The following is a 5,902-nucleotide window of genomic DNA, read 5'->3' as shown; positions in this document are numbered from 1 at the left end:
TCTTTGCCACCTGATGTGTTTTAGGAAAAAGGAGCCTTCCCAGTGAGGACTTCTTACCCCTGAATGGTGCTTCTTCCCTGTGTGGCTAGCAAAATGAACTAATGGATATCAATAGAATGTTACAAGTTAGACTTTGATTTTGTAGAATTTTGATATTGTTAAATTTTGAAAGAAATGATCTTGAAGTAGAATCTCAGAATGGGTTAGATGTTCACAATCCCTAAATCTGGTAAGTTTGTTCGATTTCTTTGAAATATTCTATTTGCTCTCATTTCTTTGATGTTTAAGTTTTGTTGTTCTCACTCCCTCTAATGTCTTTCTATGAAGAAATTGTTAAATTTTAGGGTTTTATGCTTAGAATGACTAGGGTTTAGGGGAAGAAGGAGAAAGGAGGAAAGGAAAGAAGGGAGTTTAGGAAAGAAGGCTAGGCAAGTGATGCAAGAAAGAAGATTGGAGAAAGTGAGGAAAATTGAGTACAAATTTTGTGCCCTCCCCCTTACCTTGATATTTATAGTTTTAGAGTAGAAACTCTAGTACATGAGTAAAAAGAAGAGGAACATAAAATCTATCTTAATTACAATTCATGTCACTTACTCATTTAATTAGAACCACCAATACTACTTTAACATTCCCCCTCAAGTTAATGCAAAAACATTAAATAGCCTAAGCTTGATACATGTAATTGAGAGAAAGTTTGAAAGAATAACTTTTGTGAAAATATCTGCTAACTGGTTCTTGGAATATCGGGATATGACACTTGCTTGCGATTTTTCTTGAAAAAAAAAATTAATTTTAATGTGTTTGGTTCTTTAATGAAAAACTGGATTGGTTGCAATGTGAATAGAGTTGCATAAGCTTAGTTGTCAGAAATCTAAAGTTTTGTCATAAATTTTTTTAGCCATAACACTTTACTTACTGCATGAGTAATGACCTTGTATTTTACTTCAACACTTGACCTAGCCCACAACATGCTATTTTTCGCTTATCTAGGTGACTAAATAACCTTTAACAGGTGTACAATAATGGGAAGTTGATTTTTTGTCATCGATTTTATCATCAACTTGATGAATTAATTTTAGGATATGCATGTTTTAATTGTCTCTTGTCTATGGCAATTGATAATGATACTTAGAAAGTTGACGGTCTGATATTGTTAAAAAAAAAATGAAAATAATTATGGAAGCCATACTATGATGGAATGGCTATATTTAGCAATACCAATAATGTTAAATGTGTCATCATATACAATTTTGTGCTATCTGTTTATATTTTGCTTAGTTCCCCAAAAATCCCACCTGGAGATGTTTGCTTGTTAATGGTAGCTAAAGAGTAAGTTTCTTAAGAGGAACAACATGTACTATATAATTTGTCTATCTACAACATTTAACTAGGTTAAAACAAGACCACTATGTGGCCCAAGGAATGAACAAAGGTGGATGGGTTTGCATCTCTTTTTTTTTTTTTGAAATAGTGAAGGCTTTTTATTAATTTAAGAAAAAGAACAAGATATCACAAAAGGTATATTAAGCCTACAAAAGGGGTATTTTTTTAATTTGATTAGAATCACTTAATTAAATTCATGACCCCCAAGGAGCTCTGATTTTGGGCTATTCTTAATTCTCTACTTTTTTGTCTCTCTTTGTTCTCTTCTCTTCTACTTCTCAATCTTCAACTTTTCCACCTTGTTTTTGTGCCTTAAATTTTGGTACTAGTCTCTTCCTCTTAATGAAATTCTCATAGTTCTCAAGAAAAAAAACTTTGATTTAAATATTGGCCTCGGATAACATTATTTAACACTTCCCTTATGCTAAAGCACATATATTAAATGACCCTAACTTGTTACAAAAGATATTAACTCTTTGTCCCAAGTGCTTTAGTGAAGAAGCCACTAAGTTGTTCTATTGACTTGACATATGGGGTGGTAATTTTGTTACTCATAATTGCATCTATGATGAAGTGAAATCAACTTGAATACTCTTTCTTGTGGAAAACTTGGTTGTTGACAATGGAAGTTGTGGCTTGGTTATTAGAATCCATTACCTCGTGTCTCTTTTCATCAATCCCACGTTTGCAATAAGAGATTTTACCCACATCTCAGGCAATAAGGCCATGGCTATGTATTTGGCTTTAGCACTTGACTTTTCTAAAATAAATTGTTTCTTTTCCCTTCCACATCACTTGGTTTCCACAACAAAGGTGCTTACTCACTCATGGATCTTTGATCCAGCTTGGAACCAAAATTGTTAGCATTTGCAAAACCTTAAATCTCTAAGTGCCTCTAGCTTTATACTAAAGTCATTTTCCTAGTGATGCCTTGAAATATTTCAAATCCTATACATTTCCTCATGATATACAGTTATAGGATTTTCATAGATTGATTGATTAGACCCATTTGGCCTTGTGACTGTAGCATAGGTCAGCTCTTCCATCAAATCTCCTTTGCTGTGTCTTCTAATTCAAATTCGGATTCTGATCATCATGAAGGTCAAGATTACTTCCCATTAGTGTTTTAAATAGTTTAGCCCCTAATAGTCCAATTTCATGTAGCAAGTTAGTAATGTCTTTTATTTGTGAAAGCACCAATATAGACTTGCCTTTATCCACTTCAGTCCCATAGAAATATTTCAAGGTATTGCTATCTTTAGTCTGGAAATGAGTTTTTAAATATTCTTTCACAACACCTATTACTTGCATTCACAACTAGTATCACCATAGGCCCAAACTTTCCAGCCTTCGCTTCACTGAGATTTCCCCCATGTTGGTGAGTTTCATTGAGGTTCATTTCTCTGACTTGGAGGTTGAGGATGTGGTCATGGGATTCCCCCGGGGCTTGACGAGTTCAACGGGGAATTCTTTAAGGCTTGCTGGCCCACCTTGAGATCGGATATCATTTCCATGGTCCAAAGTTTTTATGATCGTGGAATCGCTATTAAGAGCGTGGGTGCTTCCCTTATTGCTCCGGTCCCCATGAAAGCTAATGTGCAACACCCTTAGGATTACTGGCTGTTCAATCTCGTTTCAAGTCCTTACAAGATCATCGCCTGCATCCTGGCCCGTTGTCTCAAGGTTGTTCTTCCTACTATCATCCACCAGGGTCAGAGCTTTTATCAGAGGCCATGACATACTTGACTCATCTATGGCCACACATGAAATTGTGGATCATTTTTCCAAGTTGGGTTGGCCACGGTTTGTTCTCAAGTTGGACCTTGAGAAAACGTTCAATCGGGTTAGTTGGTCCCTCTCAGATAACATTATGCAGCGTATGAGGTTTGGAGACAAATGGAGGTTTTGGATCCGTAGTTGTATCTCTTTAGCCTTGTACTCCTTGCTACTCAATGACACGGTTTGTGCTTCTTTCAGGGCACTCATGGCATCCGTTAGGGAGACCCCCTCTCCCGGCTCCTCTTCAACATCATTGTTGAATACTTATCCTCTATGTTCTACTTTGCTTACAAAATTGGTTGGCTAGAGGCTGTCTTTGATCAGAGTTGTTTTGACATCCCCCTGCTCCAGTTTGCGGACGATACCAGATGCTTCAACATTGGTACTATTGATCAGGACCGTAATATTAAGGCCCTTCTCGGCCTTTTTGTGTTTATTTCCTGTTAGAAATTTAACTGGGGAAAGTCGACCATTATGGGATATCATATTGACCCCCCCTTGATTCAGATCATGGTAGAGACTTTGGGATGTTCTGTTGCGATTGCTCCCACAAACTATCTGGGCCTCCCTCTTACTGACAATAGACCCCGAATGGGGCTATGGTCTCCAGTGATCGAGCGGCTTGAACGTCGCCTCTCCACATAGAAGGGTAGGATGCTCTCCAAAGCGGATAGATTGATCCTCTTAAACTCATGCCTCATGGGTATTCCTAACTACTTCCTCTATTTTCTGGCTTGCCCCACCTCTATTAGCGGATGCATCGACATGATCAAGATACGTTTTCTATGGTGTGACACTAAAAATGAGTTTCACTATTACCTTGTCAGTTGGGATGAAGTGTGTAGACCAAAGTCTTTGGGTGGGCTCAGGATCAGATGCACCAAGGAAATGGGGCATGCTCTATTGCTCAAGTGGTTTTGGAAGCTCAACTCTTCCTCGAGGGCTTCGTGGAAGTCGATGATTGCCTTCAAACTTTTGTGTCTTGGAGATAGATGGATCACTGACGACAACTGTCGTCATCTCTCCCCCATCTGGAAGGCCATATTTAATTTGTTCTCCACTTTCTGTAGTGCCATTCTATTCTTTGTTGGGGATGGTTCCATTCTGCGTTTTTGGACAGATTGGTGGTCGGGTGATGGCTCTCTTGCCTCGTCTTATCCACCTCTACTTCAACTCACCACCAGCCGCGACTTATCTATCTCTGAGACTTGGGGGAATGACTCATGGAATCTTTGCCTTAGATGCGACCTTACTGATGAGGAAGCCATTTCTGTATGTGGCTTGATTGATATTCTTGGTAGTGTTATGATCTGTCCTTAGACGGTTGATCAGATGATTTGGTTCTCTGATGACAATGGGTGATTCTAGGCCTCCTCAGCCATCCGCCCCCCATCCGATTGCTTTTGTTTGGCACCTCTCAGCCCTGCCCAAGGTGAAGTTTTTTATTTGGAGTGCCTGCCGCAACAAGATCTTCACTGCAGACAACCTTATTAGGAGCATTAACACCACTCCTGATCCTCTTTACTCCTTTTGTGGGACGAAAGCTGAAACTGTGAGTCACCTTCTACTCCACTATGACTTCGCCTGGAAGATCTGAACTTACATGATTGATAGCATGTGTCTCAGCTTCTGCATCCCACTTTCCTGAGCACCATGTGTCGTTTCTCTTCTGGGACCTGCCTTCCCAACCTGGGCAAGCTTCTGCTACTTGCCTGCTTTGCTTTTGTCCCTTGGTACCTTTGGAAGCAGATGAACTCCAGATAGTTTGACTGTACTTTCCGCTATACTGTTGAGGTCTCTTACACCGCCACAGGGCTCATCTCTATATGGATCCGCACCCGGAAAGAATTCACTTGCCTCTCTTGTTCTCCGGTCCGCACCAACTAAAAGATTATTGCTTAGATGTCTATCCCCTCTGTCCCCCGACGAGTTGCTGTTTGGGAACCTCCTCCCACTGGACATTAAAGCAGAATTTTAATGGTTGTACTTTTGAGAACCCAGGTTTGGTGGGCTTTGGCGGGGTGATTTTTTATTCGGAAGGCACTACCAGACTCTCTTACTTTAGCTATCTCGGAATTGCTGACTCAACCACTACTGAGCTCTCTGGTCTCGTTCATGGCTTGTGTATTTTTCAATACCGCTTCAGTGGTCCCCTTATCGTGGAGGGAGACTCCAAGGTCATCATCGGATAGTGCTCCACCTCATCCTTCCCCCATGGTGTCATTGGCAGATGTTTCTTGATATTTTGGACATTGTATCCACCATTTCTTGTATTTGGTCTCATGTACTTAGATCAACCCCCACCCCCTTCTTTCAATCTCTTATTGTTAGGGGAGGTCTCCCTTAATGTATCTTCCCTTTCTTTGAAATAAAATTATCATCACTTAAAAAAAAAAAAAAAAAAAAAAACTAGACTGGACAATTTCTTTATATATTCAATCAAAATTGCAATCTTGTAATTCCTTTTTCAGTACAAATAGTGACTGAGCATGGTGATTGTGCAAGAAGTCAAAGGCCACAACAAATTTTGCTGAATTTATCAAATCATGTTCTAGGACTTTGTTTTAGTCTGAAGATTGGTTTCTTGAGATTATCCTTAATTTTTTTTTTTTTTTCTCATAAGCAACATACCCACGAGATTGCTTCTTGTAAATCTCTTCCTCAAGATTGCAAAAACTCACTCTTGATATCTAATTGAAACATTAATCACTCTTGAATAACAACTTGGAGATTAGAATGC

Source organism: Aristolochia californica, unplaced genomic scaffold (genome assembly GCF_029961685.1).
Source record: "Aristolochia californica isolate CCGP_79_NKW_82.1479 unplaced genomic scaffold, dmAriCali1.0.hap1 SCAF_11, whole genome shotgun sequence".
In the NCBI taxonomy this organism is placed as follows: Eukaryota; Viridiplantae; Streptophyta; class Magnoliopsida; order Piperales; family Aristolochiaceae; genus Aristolochia; species Aristolochia californica.
Note: the sequence above shows the minus strand (reverse complement) of the source record.